This window comes from Misgurnus anguillicaudatus, chromosome 9 (genome assembly GCF_027580225.2).
Source record: "Misgurnus anguillicaudatus chromosome 9, ASM2758022v2, whole genome shotgun sequence".
Lineage (NCBI taxonomy): Eukaryota > Metazoa > Chordata > Actinopteri > Cypriniformes > Cobitidae > Misgurnus > Misgurnus anguillicaudatus.
The window spans coordinates 583,856-605,959 of record NC_073345.2 but is presented as its reverse complement, the minus strand read 5'-3'; the positions used below and the strand labels follow the sequence as shown (position 1 = coordinate 605,959).

At 38.5% G+C, this 22,104-nt stretch overlaps 1 protein-coding gene and 1 long non-coding RNA gene across 12 annotated transcripts in view; both read left to right on the top strand.

Moving 5' to 3' along the window:
- The window catches only part of camk2a (calcium/calmodulin-dependent protein kinase II alpha), a 496,915-nt gene that overhangs the window by 140,504 nt on the left and 334,307 nt on the right, over positions 1-22,104 (top strand). The gene's annotated exons all lie outside the window — the stretch shown is intronic.
- LOC129444269 (uncharacterized) lies at positions 4,125-14,452 on the top strand. Of its 5 annotated transcripts, XR_012370936.1 has the most exons (8): positions 4,997-5,988; positions 6,092-6,268; positions 8,009-8,068; positions 8,205-8,285; positions 8,452-8,505; positions 8,661-8,747; positions 10,774-10,861; positions 11,015-14,450. It is a non-coding gene; the product is annotated as an uncharacterized lncRNA (long non-coding RNA). The 5 variants fall into 5 exon arrangements; XR_012370937.1 differs by lacking the exon at positions 4,997-5,988 and adding an exon at positions 4,125-4,466 and having other exon boundaries at positions 8,009-8,285; positions 11,015-14,451; XR_012370935.1 differs by having other exon boundaries at positions 4,996-5,988; positions 8,009-8,285.

Sequence of the window (22,104 nt, the reverse complement as noted above, 5' to 3'; positions counted from 1 at the left end):
CTCTTGCCCTATCTGAAGGAAGGGATGCTTCCCTTATTCTTGGGCTGTTCTCGGTGTCAAGGTGTCCTGCTCTTGATGAGCCTGGTGCCAGATCCCTGGCTAACACTTCTACCAGAGCTCTCGCAGCTGATTCCACCTCCGATGACAATGCCTATGAAAAGCTCATTTTATTATGACTATGTGTGAGAGGGCATCAGTCATCTCTCGTGTACTGACTGAATCATAATTTGTTACATTAGAGAAATAACTTTAATGGTATGCTTATTTAGCATACATTATTTGTAACGTTTACATGATACACTGTTGCTAAGCATAGGGTGACGCACAGTGGTTCGTTCTTGTCACATGACTTGCAGTGCGCGCGCTCATTTTGGAAAATTGAAATGTTTTTATCTCGATGCAGCGTCGATGCGCCTAGAAAAAGAAGCGCGCCGCGAGAGTCCCTACTTGAGCGCGGTTGACGCGAGTTCACATTTCGCAAAAGACGTGAAATGTAAACGCCCCCTAACCCGACCACATAAAACAAAACTAATCACAGCGGAGACTCATAACTCCTGTCGGATGCGAAAACTGAAAACGAGCACTTTGGGTAGCTACATATAACCAATAATTTACTAGCTGGCTGAAGTGGCCAGGCCACCTCGATGACTAGCCCAGGCCTGCCAAACACGAGCAATCGGCGTTACAAAAGCCGCTCGTGTCCGGCATATACAGTGTTGCATCTGCATGCTTGAGATGCAAGAGGCACTCAACCATCGAACAACTTAAACGATTAAAACAATTACAGACATTGTATTATAACGAGATTCCATTTCTAATGTTATCGTGGAAGAGTTGAAAAACGTGTACATCCTAATCAAATTAAATGATCCCTGTGGATTGCAATTATAAATTAACTTTGGGACTTACTCGACGAGCGCTATCTTCAGCAGCCATGTTGAAGAGTCCTCCTGCATTGCGCAGTACAAGCGCAGAATTGTGCTTGTAATGGTTTTGTTCTGTGTTCTGTGTATTTTTGTATTTTGGACTTTTATTTTGATACCCTGCTCTGTTCGGACTTTTATTTTGAAATCATCATGCCATGTCACAGTTCACACTTCCTGTCTGTTTTGTATTTAAGTCACTTCCTGTACACCAGTTCCCGGCTGAATATTATACATAGTAAGCCTGTCTGTTACCTGAATTCTGTTTTTGTTATCTGTTTATCTGTTTAATCTGTTACCTGGATCTGCCTGTTTTTTGACCTGTGCCTGTTACCTTGGATTTTGATTGTTACTCTGCCTGCCCTGAACCTAGCCTGTATTTGGATTTCGATTATTGGATAACCCTGTTTGGATTTGTTTGCTGGCCCTTATTGGGATTTTACATAATAAACACCTTTTGCACATGGATTCATATCTCACTCGCTTTTGTTAAAGCAACCCGTTACAGTGCTTCTTGAGTCTGTTCAGTAAGGAGCGTTTTGATTGGTGGATCAAGAGCTCAACGCGACTGGCTAAAGAGAACGTCCTCAAAAAAAATATATTTATGAATCTTGACGTGGCAGGACAGTCTCAAAAATATCGCACACAAATTCAAAGCAATCCAAGCGTGTGTGACGACTTGTACATGCAGATTCAACGATACATAAATACATGTGACATCATTCATAAATGTGTGATAGAAATAAATTCAAGAACTTCACATATACACATTTGTGAAAACAGTTTACATTTATTTAGGTTTTATTTATTTTGTGAGCATGTGGGCACATATTAATGAATTGTACTTGTGAATTTATGAACTGTACGAAACTGATTTTGAAAATGCAAATTGGGCTTTGAATTTATGAATTTTGTTTTGTAAATGTATTATTTTTGAAACAGATCTGGCTCCATATTTATGCTTTGTAAAGCTTTTATAAAGGAGATTTAAAGTCTCAGTTATCTTTAAAAAGAAAACAAACACAACACAGAGTAATACAGAACATAAAACATTTATTTCAAGATGCAAAAATTAAACTGTACAACTGTACACTTCCTACGTGATTTAATGAGAATACATGTGTATTTTATGTTTCAGTGTACCATATGTACATTTACTTGCATTCAAAACACACTGAAACATATATTACTTACGTATTATTTACGTATTTACAGATCTACAAACGTACAAATTTGTACGTAAGTTATTCCTATTCATAAATATTACAATCGCGGGCATTGATGTTTCTTACTCATATTAATGACATGTTTTATTATAGTAATATTTTCTGATTAATTTATTTAAGACAGTTTATCCACTATCCTAATGAAATGATTATGATATTCAGATAATTTCACAATATTGAACATTTCTGTATTTATTTAACGATTTTTAAATATTTAGTTTGCCATGACACACAAAAACGCGTTTTCTCTATACAATACGTGTCTTCTATGCAATACGTTATTTTACTAAACAAAAAAATACAGCAAAAATTCACAAAAGATGTTACTTTTATTCATTTGCTGTAATCCACATCTTTAAAATTCATACGATTGCGAGGAACAGATCCAAATTCAGCCCTTGTGCGTTCGTCATAGGCTAATATAAATTTGAATTCAAAATTCAAATATCACGGCTCAAGAAGTTTACGACACATTGCTTTACGGCAGTGATATAAAAAGCTCATTGGCTCTTTGCTTGCCACGTGACATATTTGCGTCGTTTCCATTTCCGTTGGTGTACTGAAATTTTAAAAACATGCGCTGTGACAGAGGGAAGGCGGATCAACGTTCTCTTGGATTAGTAACTTTAATACTTCTCTTTACTTTACTTCATATACTCCAGAGAGGACCTTGGCATTACATAAAGTTTCAAACATTCCATAACAGCAGTGCAGATTGTGGACATGTTTCAAAAACTTAAAAAAATAATAATTTATATATTCACTTTCTTTGTTGTTGTTTATTTTGTTTTTTTCTTTTATGATATAGCAGAGGTATATTTTTCCTTTGATATGAAGTGTACAGTTGTACAGTTTAATTTTTGCATCTTGAAATAAATATGTTTTATGTTCTGTATTATTCTGTGTTGTGTTTGTTTCCTTTTTAAAATATAACTGACACCTTAAATCTCCTTTATGTAGGCTTTGCGGAGCATAAATAGTCCTCACTTTAGATGAGCTCACAAAAATAGTTAACTGACCACTTCTAAATGTTTTATAACTACCTGAATTAATCATGAATTACAGTAGGAATATGGGTTAATGAAGCATTTATTAACACACTGACTAACTTATTACTATATTGTCATGATCCTGTCAGCACTGTATGTATTTTCCCTTGTTTCATGTGATAGGATCATGGCAGCCCTTATTACTGTTGTCTTGTTTTGTGTGAAGAGTCACGTGGCTTGTGTTTGTGTATCTCTGGCTCTCCTGTCTTAAGTCTTGACCCCGCCCCCTCGTTCCCTGGTTAATTATTCATTATTAGTTAACTCCCTTCACCTGTGTGTCCTTGTTCCCTTGATTAGTTCTCCCCTATTTAATGCCCTTGTGTCTACTGTCTCGTGCTGGATCATTGTTCATCTTATGATGATGTCGTGTGTTCTTGTTTTGTCTCATCCTGCCCTGTTTAGTGTCATGCTATTCATTTGGATTATTGTCTTTGTTTTACCCCCTCGAGGGTGTTTTTGTTATATAATAAAAGTATTTTTGGTTGAGAGCTGTCTGCACTTGGGTTCTGTTTTCCCACACCTGACATATATGTCTAAATAATAAGATGTATAAATGAATGTTTGGATAGTTTGTTAAACATTTGTTTATACTTCCTGGGTGATCTTGTGGGCCACTGGCAACATCTTGGTAACTGATCTGTAGGTAGTGTAGTACTTATTTTGGAAATGATTAGTTGATCATTAATAAAGTATGAACAGACAATTATTAAACACATTATAAATACGCTTATAAATCAAGAATAAAGCATTGATAAACTACTTACTAATGTCTATTAATGTTTAATAAATGAAGAATTGACTATTTAATAATGCTTAACTAATGCTTTACTAATGCTTCATAGTGTGCAGTTATTATAAAGTGTTACCAAACAAACTTCTTCATTCCCCGCTCTGAGGCTTATTTAGCCTCAGTTTTCCTGTTTATTTATTTTAATCCGAAGTGCCATTTCATAACTCAGTGTCTCAGTTATTACTATATATTGTGACTAAAGAAAGCCACTGTACATTACCCAGACCGCACGTTCAGTCTTACCGACGTCGGCAATTGGAGGGCACCAGCGGCAAAGTGTCGGTTGGGTTTTTTCCCCTGCACACAGAATAAAAGTAGGTGGGTAAACGATCGGCGCGATGAGTCTGCAGCCCACTACTCTCCGGAGGTCGGCAGAGGAACCGCGAGCAACCTTTATGCCGACCGCGCCTCTTTTTTTCTTCACTAGATAACTTACGCAGTTGTTGGTCCACATCAAGCCGGCAGTGTAAGCGCGAAGGTATGTTGATTAAATATGATTGTGTAAATGTTTTCGATAAACGGATGACAGAAATTGGCGTCGGAGGCAACGTTACATGTTTTTGGACTTGGTTTGTTGTTATAACTGTTGACTTGGGGTGCGTTTCCCAAAACCATAGTTGCTAACCTGTTGTGTTAGCAACTAGTTGGTTGGCAATGGAAAATAAGCAACATGGTTTAGGGAAACGCACCCCTGGTTAGTTATTATTAAAGGGATACTTCACCGTTTTAGCATTCAGCTTTGTATCTGTAGAAACCCGGCAGTATTACTGAATGACCATGTTTCCCTCCCTCATTTCCCCCTGAGAGGAGAGATATCTGCATTTTGGTTCTGCAAAAAAGTCCTCCGATGATGTAATATGACGATTTTTGCATCATCGGAGGACTTTTTTGCAGAACCAAAATGCAGATATCTCTCCTCTCAGGGGGAAATGATGGAGGGAAACATGGTCATTCAGTAATACTGCCGGGTTTCTACAGATACAAAGCTGAATGCTAAATCGGTGAAGTATCCCTTTAATATGTTCGCGTATTAAATATTTTTCAGTGAGTTGTTTTAGACAGTATTTTTGACGTGAGGGGATCGTTCGGTAAACAGTTAGGTAAACGGTAATAAATTGACGGACTGTCTTTTGTCTACACAAAAATGACATCTGTCATTTTATAATATGGACCCCTTACACTCTAAATGCATTTTTAATGATTTTGTCTAAGTGACATGCTTAAAATTAAAGGCAGCTCTTGTTGTGCGTTTTTATGGTAACGTTAAAAGTAGACCTGTCAATCAAAGAGCTAGTTTAGTGCACAGCCACTGTAGACAGTCAGACAAAGTGGTTATTAAGTAATAAAGTGATAGGAAGTAAGTGTTTTTGGACACACACCTATTCATAAAATAGAGCCTTTATTTAACCTTTGTAATTTAAGCAAAATAAAATGTCTTTTCTGTTTTTTTCACTCAGGTAAATACGATGAAGGCATGGCTTGGTGGCCTCCAGAACCTTTTACAGCCCACGTGATCAAATAGCTTGCGCGCGCATTTCGGCCACGGAAGTGTTGTTGTTCCCCAGTGGTTCTCTAACCTGTTAGCAACTCAGAAAGTTTATTAAAACGGTTTCCCAGCATCAAAATGTCTGGTTGTTGCGTTTGGTTGCACTAATATAATATACTAATATACGTATATATGTATCTGGCCACTTTATATTTGGCCATCTGCTAATGTCTTCTATCCACTCCACTATAGTACACGGATCTGGTAGATGTGTTGAAAAAGTTGATAAGTCAACTTTTTAAAATAACTTTGTCTGTGTTACTTCACTGCTGATTCTTACCATACTTCCGTTGCCAAACTGCGTGCACCTACGTTGCCACATCATCATTGTGTACAAAGAGTAAAAGGGTCTATAAAGACTCATACAAAATACTCCAAAGTTTTTTCAAGAGGACATCACCCAACCCATCTAAAGGATGGAAACAATACTCTTGTTGAATACTACATGAGACAAGTGAGAGTGGGGGGCTATGGTGTTCTGATGTTACTCATTGTACTTTCTATGTTCGATGTGATCAATATGAAAACTAATCTTTGTAAAAACTTTTCATTTACAGACCATCCTGACTTAGATCACCATCACCACCATCATCCCCTGCATCGTGCCCTTCATCAGACACCCAAAATGCACCACAAACATCACAGGCGAAAAAGAAGAAAACGCACAACAAACATTCCAAAAAAACCTCCACCCCCTTCCCTCCTACCAATGGCTGGAAACAACATAACAGTTGGCAAGTTGAATTAACTATTTTGACCTTAAAGGCTTATTTTTTATCTTATTCACTGTATCCCCATAGTTAGATAAGTGCATACATACTCCTTGCATCTCTGTGCGTGCCGTAACTCTGTCTGATGCACCCACCGCTAGCTTAGCTTTGCACAATGACTTGAAGTAAATGGCTCCAGCTAGCATGCTGCTCCCAATAAGTGACAAAATAATGCCAACTTTTTCCTATTTATATGTTGTGATTTGTATAGTCACAACATGTACAAATAACAAGGTCATGTGAGACACAGCCATCTATTAATCATATACATACAGGGAACTATATTCTCAGAAGGCAAAGCCCGGCTACTTGGGTGCAGTGATTTGCTAGCAGCACCTGAGAAACCCCCGGTGAGGAGCAGAGAGTTCGGTCAGAGTTGTGCAGTTACTCCCCCCAAGTAGCAAGTGCTTCACCTTCTGAGAATATAATTCCCAGTATGTATACTGTTAAAAGATGGCTGTGTCATGACCTTGTTGTTTGTACACGGTGTGACTAAACAAATCACAACACATAAATAGGAAAATGTTGCTGTTATTTTGTCACTTATTGGGAGCAGCATGCTAGCTGGAGCCATTTACTTCAAGTCTTTATGCTCAGATAGGCTAGCGGTGGGTGCGTCAGACAGAGTTGCGGCACGCGCGGAGATGAGGGGGTATGTGTGCACTTATTTAACTCTGGGGGTTACTGTGAATGAGCTAAAATCCCAAAAAGTCGGCGTGTTCCTTTAAGTTTCCATATGTCCATTAGAAAATTGAAGGGATAGTTCACCCAAAAATGAAAAATAATGTCATTAAGGACTCACCCTCATGTCGTTCCAAACTTGTAGGACCTCTGTTTATCTTCGGAACACAGTTTGGGATGTTTTGTGTTTGGTCCGGGAGCTTTTTGACCCTACATTGAAAATCTATGCACGGTATACTGTCCATGTCCAGAAAGATAGTGGAAGCATCATCAGGGTTGCCATTTGACATCAGTGGGTCAGTTGGAATGTGTTGAAGCATCCAAAATCTTGGTCCAAAAATGACAAATTTATTCAGCATTCTCTTCCATGTCTATTGTGTAGCGCATGTGTCTGACTAAAGTCTTGTGATGCAGATGGCGTGTTATCCTCAGATATGTTTGTGATTTTTTTTTCACATTTACAGCATTGGTCTCCCTCAGACTGTAAACGAAGCTCGGGCGCACAAAAAAAAGCGGGGACGCACCTAATAACACATCAGCCACGTTGTACGTCAGCTGCGTCACTGCAGTCATGTGACTTTAGTCTCGTGCGCGTTCAAAACAGAACCGGAAGAGAAGACAATGCTGAATGATGTCGTAATTTTGTCATTTTTGGACCAAAATGTATTTTCGATGCGTCAACACATTTTAACTGACCCACTGATGTCAAATGGCTACTTTGATGATGTTTTTTTATTACCTCTCTGTTCCTGGACAGTATACTGTGCATAGATTTTCAATGGAGGGCCAGAAAGCTCCCAGACCAAATCTAAAATATCTTAAACTGTGTTTCGAAGATGAACGGAGGTCTTACCCTCATGTCGTTCCAAACTCGTGAGTCATTAATTACGTTATTTTCATTTTTGGGTGAACTCTCCCTTTAATTACATGCTCATACTTGTAATTATGCCTGATAAGAATTTGTAATCTTTGTGTTTAAACCTTTTTCGAATTTTAATCCTTGTTTTTAAATGGCCATGACAGTGACAAAAAGGAAGCAGCCTTCTCTAGCCCACCCAAGTTTCCATCAAAGGAGCAAGCCTAGTAAGACATTTTATGTGTATAATGCTGCACTTCTCATACAGCGAATATCAGATGTAGATATCTAAGGTGCAAATCTTATGGTTGATGTGCCTTTTTGATCATCTTTCTGTTGTAACCTTTTTTAATCTTCTTGAAGTGTCAGTAAGAAGAAAGCTGGCTAACCCTCCCACCCCTTGTTTAACTCCTCCAGCCCATCCCACATCAATGTAGAGTGAAGGTAAGTGTACCCTATATAGTAAAATGCATCAGGTCCCTAAATTCAAGCAGACACAATGTACTCCACAGGTCCACAGCACATACCATAGTTTGATGTTCCAGAGATATGATTTTTGAGTTTATATTAGTAGTGTGATCAGTAAACCAAGGTTTTCTGTCTTTCCAAGAGACTGCGGTTAATATTCAGAAAGAGGCGCCGAGAACTGAAGGCTTTCCTGACTGTAAGCCATTTAAAACGCAGACAATGAAAACACTGACACGTGTGTGTGTGTAGAAATGTGTGGCAATTACTCAGCCCACTGACATTAGTTTATCTAATTGTGATAAACTTGACTTACTGTTCACTCCAATAATTTCGTTTTTCTGTATTTTCTAGTGACACCGAATAATAACGAAGGCCTGTGTGCTTTGCAGCAGCCTCCACGTCACCCTCTTCCAGGGCTCCGTCAGAGGACTAACGATAGTAAGATATTTTACATGTAATGTATGAATCTGCACTTTTTACTCAGAACATCATACTGAGGTAGTAAAAGAATACATTTCAGAATAATTCAATAGCAAATGAATTAGGGCCAGATTTTAAAATCAAGCTGGATCTGGGCCATTTGTGTTTTTTCCATTTAAGTGATTACATCAGTGAATGAGGACCTTCTTCGTACTGAATGTAAGTTTCCGTTAAATATGTGATGCATAGACCCTTTTACAGCCCACGTGATCAAATAGTTTGTGCGCGCATTTCGGCAACGGAAGTGTTGTTGTTCGCCAGTTGTTCTAACGTGTTAGCAACTCAGAAAGTTTATTAAAACGGTTTCCCAGCATCAAAATGTCTGGTTGTTGCGTTTGGTTGTACTAATATAATATACTAATATACGTATATATTAGTATACGTATATTAGTATATATTTTTTGAAAAAAATGAGTTGCTGCCAGAATCAGTATTATATCAGGTCAATATTAAAAAGTAAATTCTTAATTTTAAGCAAAATCCAATATACGCCGTGTTATTCTGTCATCTTTTCTCCCTTTTTTCCCAAAATGCAATAAACGCCACTCCTCCTTTTCTACAGAATGCCATAAATCCGCTCCACAGTTTGCAGCGCACCATTGCAATGTAAACAAACAATGGCGGCGCGCTGAGTACACGGAATACTAGTTTTCCTCATCTACTTTGTACTTCGTGATCAACAAACAAACAAAAACAAAATAATACTTTAATAGCATTGATAAACCTGTGATGGTTTTCTGTGACGGGAAAGAAACGTAAGCCATCAACATCTAATAATTTACGCAAGAGACACTCGGGAGACGGGTGCTTGTTTGCCCGGGCCGACAGCATCAAGTCTCTGTCATGCTAACACATTGACCCCAGCAGATCTTATGAAAAACTTTCCATAATTTTACTCAAAGTCAACGAAAATCGAGCAGGACCAAAACATTTTACAGCTGATCGCTGTGAAACACGTTAAGCGACGACGTCAAGTATAACCGCAGCAATGACAGTGTTCTTAATATCACAAAGTAAGTGTTTTGATTAATGCCATTAATGTTTATATTTTTAATTAGTGTATACCACTAGTTAACTAAATGAATAACATGGCAAAGATGAAGGCACATTTATAAAGGCTATTGATTCAATAGATTTATAGCATTTTGAATAAAAACTTGTCATGGATTTATTGCATTTTGTGGAAAAAATAATCTGTTTTTATAATAAATCTTTGAAAATCAAGTTATGGATTTGATTTTTTTTATGTTTTTATAACCTAAAGATGCTATGTGAAAGTTTGTAACAGAAAATAGTGGCTTTCACTTTCTTGGTATAGAAAACACGTTTTAACAAAATTTGTCAAAATGGATTTATTGGGTTTTGGAACCAAACTCTTCATATGTATCTGGACACTTTATATTTGGCCATCTGCTAACGTCTTCTATCCACTCCACTATAGTACACGGATCTGGTAGCTGTGTTGAAAAAGTTGATAAGTCAACTTTTTAAAATAACTTTCTCTGTCTGTGTTACTTCACTGCTGATTCTTGCCATACTTCCATTGCCAAACTACTCGTGCATACGTTGCCACGTCACCATTGTGTACAAACAGTAAAAGGGTCTATTGGGTCTTTAAACTTGTGGCTGTAAGCGCACTTGAAAAGTTTGAGAGCAAAAAGCCTACACACTGTTTAGCAGTTTCACAATCTAATTTTATCATTTCATAGTGACAACCGTTAATTGGCAGCAGGAAGATGAATATGAAGGGCTGGGCTCTCCTGAACATAAGCTGTTTAGCATGCAGATCAAGAACACACTGAGACAGGCACACACACACAAAATACACAGCGCACACACAGCACAGTCCTACATAAAATGGGAAATGACAAAAATGACAGAAAAAGTTTTAGAACCACTGCTGTGGGGTCACTTGTTTAGCTCTGTTAGTTGGACCTGGGTGATGCTGTTCTTTGTGTAACGGGCCTTTTTCTGTATTTCCTAGTGCCACAAGATGATTGGCAGCAAGACACACCCAGTGATGAAGGGATGTGCTCTCCTTAAATCACAGCCTATTCATCAGGTACTCCTGAGTAAGTCCTACAATGTGTTGAAACAACATGATTTTATTTTTTGCAAAATGCTCTGACTTTTCTGAATTGTCTTTTTAGAAACCATCCACGAAGATATATAGACTTTTGTGCTGTCTTATTTTTTTCTGTTGCTTTATTATTACATTTTTTTAGGTGCTGTGTTAAGAAATCCTGCCTACAAAGTTCCACTGAGGCTGATATAAAGATGACTGTGAGAAACTGGCTGCGGCTGTCTGAGCAGAGACAGGAATGGGGGCAGCAAAGGCGGGACAAGCAAGCATCTTAAGTGAAATAATTGATTGGACTGATTCTGGAGTATGACTTATTCTGGAGGGAATTTCTTATTTTTGTTGCAGTTTGCTATGGGACGGTTTCAAGGACAGGGATTAGACTAGTTCTAGACTAAAATAAATGTAAGAGCTGTCCAAACTGAAAACAACTTGCACTGACATATCATAAAATACATCAGTGTCTTTTGTGATGCTTCAAAATGCACACAAGTAATGTTTTTATTAAGACATGTTATTAAAACTAGTTATATTTCAGAATTAAACTAAAGCCTAGTCCCGGTTTAGGATAATCCCTGTCCGGGAAACCACCCCAAAGTGTAATTTGTGGAGTGTTAAAATAAATGAAACTGCCTTTGCAAAAACAAAGTAAAAAAATGTTTTCCAGATGCCCTTCTGTTTTGTTATTTCTCCTGGAAAACTCACTGATCCATTTTTTTCTGTTAGACTGACATTTACCAGGTTGTCAGATTGTGTATGAAATACACCCTACACATAACAATCACTTACTTTCAATTTAAACTTTTTTTGTCATAAAACCTGGCAACTCAAAAGGAAGTGGCTGCAGACTGCGGAGCCACGGACGGAGTCTTGCATGCAAGTGGGCTAGTTGCCTACTTCTCAACTAGCTCTTGTCAAATTGTTAGGGAAGAAATTTTATGATTAACACAACATAAACTGTTATTGAGTGTTGATTGTTGTTGATACACAATATGAAATGAGTTAGCCTGCAGGGGTCTCCAACATTGTGAGCAAGGGCTACAACAATATGGATAAAACAATCTGGAGGGCTACTTTTTTATTTATTCTACTCAAAACTTTTTTGTTTTACTTACTGATTTTATTTTATTTTACTTTTTGATATGTTTTATTGTTTAACATGTTAACATACGTAAACCAAGCCAAGTTAATATAAAACATATGTATGTAATAAATAAATATTACAATTGAGACTAATAGAATGTGCTGGCACCATGGAGACCCCTGGCCTAAACAAATCAATTATATAACGGTGGGTTCCTGATGCCTCGCTCCCTTTAACACTGGAACAGCTGCTTTATAAGCATGCTGAGACGTTTACAGCGATGCAGCCGAAAATCAGCTGTGTTCAATGGGAGAGCGAAGCGGATCGCGCCGCATATAGGTCATAATAATTAGGGCGGGTTTACGTTGGCTCACGGTCGGCGATCATTCTAATGCCACCATCTTCCCGATATCTTGCCTATTAGCTACCGATCTCCATAAGACATCTCACCGAGGCACTTTATGTCGGGCAAGTACATGCGCCCCAACGTCGGTAAGAGCTAATTTGCTGTCTGGGTACCAATTACCAAATTATGCCACTGCACTTCGAACTATGGACAATAAGAGCAAACATCTTTCCATTCTTCTTTTGTCTTTGAATGTAAAAGTAAAAGAACTTAAGTCCCTCTTTATAAACAGTCTAAAGAATGTGTGTGCAATTGGTTCTGCACTGTTATGCAGAATATATTGTAAAGTTTAAACAAAATAAAAGCAAGGAAACCCAAAAAGTAAATAAAACAAAAATTACTAGAAATAAAAACAAAAAGTAAATCATTCATAATACGAAATGTTTGTTTCAATACAAATACAGCGTATTCCTCCTCTTCTTCTTAATCATCATCATCAAAGGTACTTGAATATTATCTACCAGTTATTAATTCAATACTGTTTTGTACTAGCCTGACGTTGTCATACTCAATTCTAGTCAGAATTTGAGTCTGATACCGCTCCATAGAGCTGAAATTATGAGGCATGTCTCAACGGAAAAATGCCTCTCCACTCAATTGGATAGACCTATGACCAATAAGCAACGGAGTGTGTGACGTATGTTGAAATGTCGTCTTTTGCAGCCTGACCGAACTGCTAGTTATTTCGGATTTTAAACTCAGAATTTCCCAAAAGACCTTAATATTTATCCCGACAAGTTGACCTTAACTTTTTCTCTAATCCATAAGAATTCTTGTTGAATTTATCACCTTTATCATATTTAAGGCAAAAGTCCATTGCCGGGAAGTTTAATTGACTGTAGCCATGCAAATCTTCTGTAGTAATCAGCTTCGTTTTTTTCAATTTCTGTTGACAATTTCTCTTTTCCTCCCGGTGCTCAAAACTTTGTTAATACGTCGGTATACTTGAATAGCTTTTGATTTGATTTGATTTGATATGATTTTGATGTGTCTTCTTTCATATCATGTGTTTCTCCTCCTCTCCAATTGGCGTCCTACGAGCCCTGGTGCATTGATTGCTCCTCCCACTTGGACTTTAGAGCTGCTCTCATTACTCTGCACCCCCTTTGACTGTGTTTGGTCCCTTTTGGCAGGCTCACTCCTTCCTCATTCTCCTGCAGCCCCTCAGATACACTTAATGAGGCATGTTGTCTCCGTCACCTCCTCCTCCGTCATCTTTCAGTTTTTCTGAACACAAATAGCTCAATACATAGACAATTAGTTTCTTCATATAACACTTAATTCCAGATGGTTTTTACAATACGCATAGGTCGATCGGCGAATAACTATTCTGTTAGTTTACATGCTCATTAATACAAGGTAAAACATCCATTCTGTTAAGATTATTATTTTCATACAGTTTGTTAAGTATGGCTTTGATGATAATTCCTTTTCTATACCTTTTTATCTACCATCTCTTGTGATTATAGATGATAGTCAAATTGTTCTTCACTCTTATCCGTCAAAATCAGTTTTTCCGTTCTTATCTCAACTCAAAATTTTCATTCTTATCACTAATCAAATAATTAATTTTCATTCCACTTATTCACCCCATGTACATCTATGATAATAATATTTATGACTGAGATTTTTCACTTCTATACAATCTAAAAAGATCTCCTGACACTCTGAGGCCCTTTTTTGCTTCCACATCTGTTATGCATTTGCCCATGCTGGCGAAACATCTGCTCTCCTGTGAGCCTACTTCAATGACAACAAATCACTTTATATACAATTTAGCAGCAATCAACCAGACTAACCTTTTAGCATATTGAAATGGTGTTTCATCAATTCTAAACCTGTATAATGTTTTCCTTCATAAGTAAATACAAACGAGTATCTATTTCCTATGCAAATCAAAAACACAGTGAAAATGTTTATCAAATGGAGAAACATTTGTCAGCAAAGTATGGTTTTTTGGAACATCAATTTTCTTGTCATTAATTGCTCTCAAATTGTAGACTAGATACAATTTAGATTTATTTGCTTGAAATGCTAAGGTTGTTACAATAATTTGTTATTTCTTTTCTCTATTCTCACAGCTTTTTCTTGTTTACCTTTTATAATATCCTTTGGTGTTATTTTAATTTATTTATTTAATCTATTTTATTTTCCTTCCCTTCCTCTGTAGTATACCACATTTAAAGCCCTAATTTTCATTGTGCATCTTTTCTTATTAAATTTATAGGAGTCTGATTTGATTTCAGAAAAGGTAGTCACACCTAACATCATAACTTCTTTATCAGCCTTTAATTTTGTCTAGCTGATTTTCTCATAAAGATTGTCTGTGTTCCTATAGTTACAAGGTCCTAACTAAACATTGAACGGCTGTTTCACTCTTCCCCTCTTTCACTCAAAGGCTTGTATGAAGATTCAAAATTGTAGTCCAGTTTTTCTCTTGTCTCCAAGAACAATATTGTCTTTGTGGGTCTCCTTCTGGATACCACTCAGTCTTTTTGTTTTTCATCTTGTAATTGTCTCTGAACATATGCGCAGTGCCCCCTTCACTGCTTGAGATCAGTCCAGTTTAAGAGTTGTTGCCTCCTCTTTGCTCCTCCAACACCTAGATGTCACACAGTTTTTGCCATTGTCTGTTTATTGCCAGCTTTTATTCACGTTCTTGAATTTCAAAGGATGGGAGTGGTCAGCCCAACAAGGTTCTGCTTTGACCCATGCAAAATATTGCCTTTCAATTTAAAATAAAATTTATTTTGTGACCACCTTCCATCATCAGATGAAGACTACTCTTCATTTTGTTAAGTCTTATTTATCTTTATATCATAGAAGAAAATATGATATACCATGTGTCAAAAAAATATGATTTATGACCTTGATTTATGACCTAACACCTTATGAGTTGTTTGCTTCCTGTAATAAAATTTTATGGCGGAAATTGATGTTTATACTCAGGAAATTACTCAGGAAATGATGTTTATCCAGGTGTCCTATAGTCTCTGTTGTTTCACGCCTCCCCTCTCCTGCGTGAGTGTTTAAATAAGGTCTGGTAGTTTGTATTTTAAACAAGAAGACTAGCAGTTTAAACAAGAAGACTAGCAGTTCTAGCATTGCAATGGCTGCTCCAAAGACTCCTAAAAGGGTGAGACGAGTGTTGTGTACTTTTCCGGCAAGAGGTATTGTGGAAATGGAAGAAATGATTACTTTTGCTCCTAAGAAAGAACAGAGTGTTAGTTTGACAAAGTTTCTCCATGAAAATGAGAAATTTGTGAGACATGATTTCACAATGTCTGATAGACGTGTGGGAAGATATCTGTTTGACAAGGAGTCACGGTTCGTCAGGCTCTTTGTGGGCGATTTGGTAGATGGAATTACTTTGGATTCAATTCAATTCAATTGAATTTTATTTATATAGCGGTTTTCACAAATGTTAATTGTTGCAAAGCAGCTTTACATGAGTAAAGGAGAACACAGAAAATCAATAGATAATATAAACAGTAGAACATAGCGGCTAAGGTTAAACCGTACAAGCAAGCGTATTAATAGTGTTACATATACAGTAAAGTGCTAAGCTAAGCCAAAGTTGGCTGACTCTCCCTGGGACTAAAAACCCCCTAGGAAAAAAACCCGTGGGAAAAATCCTAGGAGGACAAAAACCCTTGGGAGAGATTAATATGTATATATATATATATATATATAGATATAGATACGGTAGGGATAGGAAGCGGATTAAACTGTTTCAGCCGGTGGTCGTTGGTCGAGCATCGGCTAGACATGACGTTGAAGGACAGCCAGTAGATCAGTGGTGCGATGACCTTCACAGCAACAGGAACTGGGTCTGTTTGTGTCATTGTCCTCGGGCCCGAGGACGAGACAGGGAGACAAAAACAGAGTTCTATTAGCGTAGGGGCCATTCGCATGTAATGCAAGTGTCATACATTATGGTTGTTTAAGTCAGCTCGGTTCCAGACAGGCTAACTATTGCGGCAATAGTGTATTACCCATATGAGGTGTGTGAGTGCTTTGTTCTAGACAAAATAACTACTGCGGGAAAAGTACATTTACTGGACATTTTATGTGAATGCTTTGTTAAAGAAGAATGTCTTAAGTTTAGATTTAAGTTGATCGACTGTGTCTGATACTCGAACATTATTTGGTAAATCATTCCAGAGCTTAGGGGCCAAGTAGGAAAAGGATCTACCACCTTTAGACACTTTTGATATTCTAGGGATAATTAAGTGACCCGAATTTTGTGAGCGCAGTTTACGTGGTGGATTGTATTCTGATAGTAGTTCTTTAATATACGAGGGCGCTAGGCTATTTAAGGCTTTGTAGGTAGTTAGTAATATTTTAAATTGTATGCGATATTTAACTGGTAGCCAATGTAAAGATGCCAGAATTGGACTAATGTGGTCATACTTTTTAGATCGAGTAAGCACTCTTGCGGCGGCGTTTTGAACCAGCTGTAGCTTGTTTACCTGATTTGCATGGCATCCCCCGAGTAACGAGTTACAATAGTCTATTCTAGAGGTCATAAAAGCATGGATAAGCTTTTCTGCGACTGATGCAGACAGCATATGGCGTATTTTTGAGATATTTCTAAGATGGAAGAATGCTGTGCGGCAGACGTTGGAGATATGACTATCGAAAGATAGATTGCTGTCGAACATTACACCTAAATTCTTAACCGTAGAAGATGGCACCACCGTGCAGCCATCTATGGACAACTTGTAATCTGACATACTATGGTTGTAGCGATTTGGTTCAATAATAAGTATCTCAGTCTTATTGGAGTTTAGCATAAGAAAGGTATGTGCCATCCAGTCCCTAATATCACTAATGCAGTCTGTTAGCTTAGCAAACTGGTGGGTTTCGCTAGGATGTGACGAGATGTAAAGCTGGGTATCATCCGCATAGCAGTGAAAACGTATGTTATGTTTCCTGATAATGTCTCCTAGAGGTAACATATATAACGAGAATAGGATAGGGCCTAAAACTGATCCCTGTGGTACGCCGAATTTAACCGGGGAGTGATATGACTCTTCCTCATTTACATAAACAAAGTCATAGCGATTGGTTAGATACAATCTAAACCAGGCTAACGCCTGACCACTGATGCCAACATAGTTTTCTAGTCTACTTAGTAGGATTCTGTGATCTATTGTGTCAAAGGCTGCACTAAGGTCTAGTAATATAAGGATTGAGATTTCACCACGATCGGATGTTAATAGGAGGTCATTTGTAACTCTAAGCAGCGCTGTCTCTGTGCTATGGTGGGGCCTGAATCCTGATTGGAACTTTTCATATGTATTATTATTCGCTATGAATGTGCGTAGCTGGCTTGGCACTACTTTTTCTAATATTTTAGAGAGAAAAGTTAGGTTTGAGATAGGTCTAAAGTTATTAAGATCTCCCTGCTCAAGGTTTGGTTTTTTAATGAGCGGTCTAATAACTGCTAGTTTGAAAGCTGTTGGAACGTATCCTAATTCTAGGGATGAGTTAAAGATATTTAGTACCGTGTCTGACACTACATGAAATACCTCTTTTAGTAATTTTGTGGGAATGGGGTCTAGTATACAGGACGATGATTTGGATGTCATTACTAATTTAGAGAGCTCTTCTATTGTAGTAGGTTTAAATGACTCAAGATGTTCGTATGGTAATCTAGTGGAAAATGTACTATTGGGTAGAGTGGTGGCCGCTTGCGTAGTTTCAATGTTTTCCCTAATAAACATAATTTTGTTAGTAAAGAAGTTCATGAAGTCATTACTATTGTGTTGGAGTTTACTATTTGTTTCTGTTTGTTCTTTGTTTCTAGTCCGTTTCGCAACTGTGCTAAATAGGAAACGAGGGTTGTTTTGATTTTCTTTAATAAGCATACTGAGATAGGTAGATCTGGCGGTTTTAATAGCCTGTCTGTAGTGTTGAACACTCTCTTTCCATGCTGAACGTCATACCTCTAACTTTGTGCTTCGGTAGTTTCTTTCCATTTTTCTGGCTACTTTTTTAAGGGCTGCAGTATGATGATCATACCATGGAGCTGGCGTTTTTTCTTTGATTCTCTTTTTTCAAATGGGAGCAACGGCATTTAATGTGCTAGTGCAAACGTTGTTCAGGTTTTCTATTATAATATCCAGATCTTCACCGTTATCTGCTACATGTTTCATTTGAGACAGGTCTGGAAGAGTGCTAATAAAGCTATCTTTAGTGGTGGACATTATTGTTCTGGCTAATCTGTAGCATGTTGTAGACTGAGGGGTCCTATCTAGAAGTATCGTGTAAGACACAAGGCAATGGTCTGAAATGGCATTGCTGTGGGGTGATATTTCGATATCATTAATATTGAGTCCGAGTGACAGAATTAAGTCTAATGTGTGCTTACGAGTATGCGTTGGCCCCGATACGTTTTGTTTAATACCGAGAGAATTAAGAACATCCATAAACGCATGTCCTAATGCATCTTTTGGGTTATCCACATGAATATTAAAATCACCAACGATAAGAGCTTTATCTACAGTGACTGTGAGTTCAGATAGGAAGTCGGCTATTTCTTTAAGAAAATCTGTGTGGTGGCCCGGAGGCCTATATATTTGGTAGCTAAGGTGAACGAATGCTGTTTGTTGTTACGATCAGTTATTTCCATATTTAACAGTATTATTTCAAACGAATTAAATTTTAGTTCGGATTTATGGTTTACTTTGAATATTTTGTTGTATATTGTAGCTACACCACCCCCTCTCCCTTTTAGACGAGGAACGTGTTTATAGTAATAGTCTTGTGGGGTGGATTCGTTTAAACTGATGTAATCGTCTGCTTTAAGCCAGGTCTCTGTTAGACAGAGTGCATCTAAGTTTTGGTCAGAAATTATTTCATTGATAATTGGTTCTTTATTGGTAAGCAATCTAATGTTAAGAAGGCCGAATTTTAACATTTGAGTTTCATCTGTTAATGTATTGTGTTCTAATTTTATGTTAATAAGATTTGTGCGAGACGAGGTAAACGGTGCTCTGTATTTATTTGTTCGAGGAACAGACACAGTAGAGATGTGTTGTTACTCTGGTAAAAAAAGGGTCTATGTGCTGGGATATATGTGATCTTGACATGTCAAGGCAGCTAACAGACTGATGGGTAAGCCGATCTGTCTGTTTCCTGACCTGGGCCCTGGATAGTCAGACAATATCAAAAGTAAGACTATTGGTCAGATTTCTAGAAAGTATAGCACTTCCTCCGGAGACGGATGGAGGCCATCTCTCTTTAGCAGGTCAGGTCTTCCCCAGAAATGTTTCCAATTGTCTACAAACCCTACGTTATGCTGAGGGCACCACTTTGACATCCAGCCATGAAGAGACACTAATCTACTGTAAGTTTCATCCCCCCGGTAGACGGGGAGGGGACCAGAGCAAATTACATTGTCTAACATTGTTTTTGCAATTTCACACACCTCTTTAATAGTATCTTTGGTGATCTCCGACTGGCGGAGTCTGGTGTCATTCGTGCCGGCGTGAATAACAATCTTAGAAAACTTACGTTTAGCATTAGCCAACACTTTAAGTTTGGATCTTATGTCAAACGCTCTGGCTCCCGGTATACAATCGACTATGGTGGCTGGTGCCTCAATGTCAACGTTCCTGGGTATAGAATCTCCAATAACCAGGGCACCTTTAACAGATGTCTCAGCCGGTGTATTGCTGAGTGGAGAAAATCTGTTTGATATTAAAACAGGAACGTTATTTGGATGCCGAATGTGACTAGGCCGCCTGACAGTCACCCAGTTAGTCAGCCGCCTTGACTCTGAGGTCGGAACCGAGCCATGTGTATTACGCGTTACACTAGACGCACCCGAAACAGTGTTTGTAACATTGACATTAGCGGTCTTACTGTCCTCAACTAGCGTTCAGATGCGCGCTTCTAGTTCTGCAACCTTCTCCGTCAGCCTTACTACTTCAATACACTTAGCACATGTAAACCCCTCTATGCTGACGGAAGAAGCTAAACTGTACATGTGGCAAGTAGTGCAGGTTACAATGACAAGCGGAGTCTTACCGTTTTCATGCTGGGTGATGGGGTCTCCGTTCACCCAAACGCTGTCCGTGAAGCTGCATCGAGACTGGTGTTCGCTCGCAACACGCCTCGGCCGCCTACGACGGTCTGTGGTCAGGGTGATGTTAGGGACGCTGACTCTGCGAAGGCCGGGTATCAGCTCATTCACAGCTTCCCGATCTGGTGTGGACAGATCAGAAAAGCATACATCGCATGAATTCGCCATTAGATCGGCAACGAAGGAAGGTTTAAGTAAACAGACGGTAAGAAATGCTAGATTTAGCCGGCACTGGCTGGTTATGCTAGCGGGTTATATGCTAGCGGGCTATATGCTAACACTGGGTGTTAAATCGTATCGCTTAGTAATACAATTCAGTAATCGTCAAGGTAAAGTATTCCTAAGATAAACTAATAAGTTATATTATATAGATAGTAATAAGATAGTGAAAAAATAGGATTTAGCTGATAATCTCAATCCTATTTTTTCACTATCTATATAATATAACTTACACCAGTACCTTTGCGCTCCCCGTACCAGGACTGGATGAAGATGAAAGAACCTACAGTTGGACCAGTGCCCTCAAGCCAGCCCCGGCGATGCCTGATGACAATGCTACACCCTACAGCGGCAGCGACCCTCTTGAGACGGTCCCTACAATGCCTGATGTTGTTCCAGCATGCTACAACAATATCCTTGGGACTGCTCCGCCAACGCCTGAAGGGTTTCCAGTACCCTACAACCACAGCCTCGAGACGGATACTGCAAAGCCTGATGATGAGCCATCCCCAATGGAGATTACTAGGCCAATTTCTGACAACTCTTTGTTGGATAAATTTTGCATGGACCTGGGGTATCACAACCTGACCTTCCTTACGACTCCCTATGGTTGTACTGGTTCAGTAGCTGGAGCAGCACACTTTGCGGGGATCGACTCCACAGACGGATGTATCCGGACTGATGGCTTCAAGATCATAAAAACAATCGTCATGGCACTTTTGCAGCATCTTGTTGACAAAAAGCTGAAAGAGCTCTGTAGCGGTTGTGAGGTTAATCATCCCAGTCAGCTTAGGCACAGCTGTATTTTTGAGGCTAATGCCTATTTCTTTGACTTTTACTTTGAGGAACTGTCACGTGCTCTGTTCAAGCCATAACTCAAACATATCATTTCTCAAGCATTGAACCGTTGTGGATTAAGGATTCATCCTCTGAGGGTTCAGGGGTCAGTTGACAGCATCTTGCACAAGCTGCGTGAGGAAATTTTTATTGTGGAAAAACTTTCTGAGATCAGAGAAAAACATATTTAAAAACACATTTAAAACAGCATCGCAAAATAGTAGAAAAACCCGGCATCACCAAAATAACCAAAACATATTTAAAAACACATTTAAAACAGCATCGCAAAAACAGTAGAAAAACCCTGCAACAACAACACTTATTTCAACTATAAACCATCATTGTGTGAAACAGCATCTTTAACTTGTTGAAGTAGAATTACCGTACTTCCCTGTAGGTCTAATTCGTTTCTCTGGATTTTTTCAATGTTCGCCAATCGATCAAGCAGCATTCTGTTCACCAAGTTTTGTTCTTCAGACATCTTCTGGAGAGCTTCAAATATATGTCTGGTCAATACCTCTTGATCTGTACACCTTGAAATTATGGCAGCGATGCCTTCAGCCTGTCTTCTCAGCAATGTCTCTTGATCTGTAGACC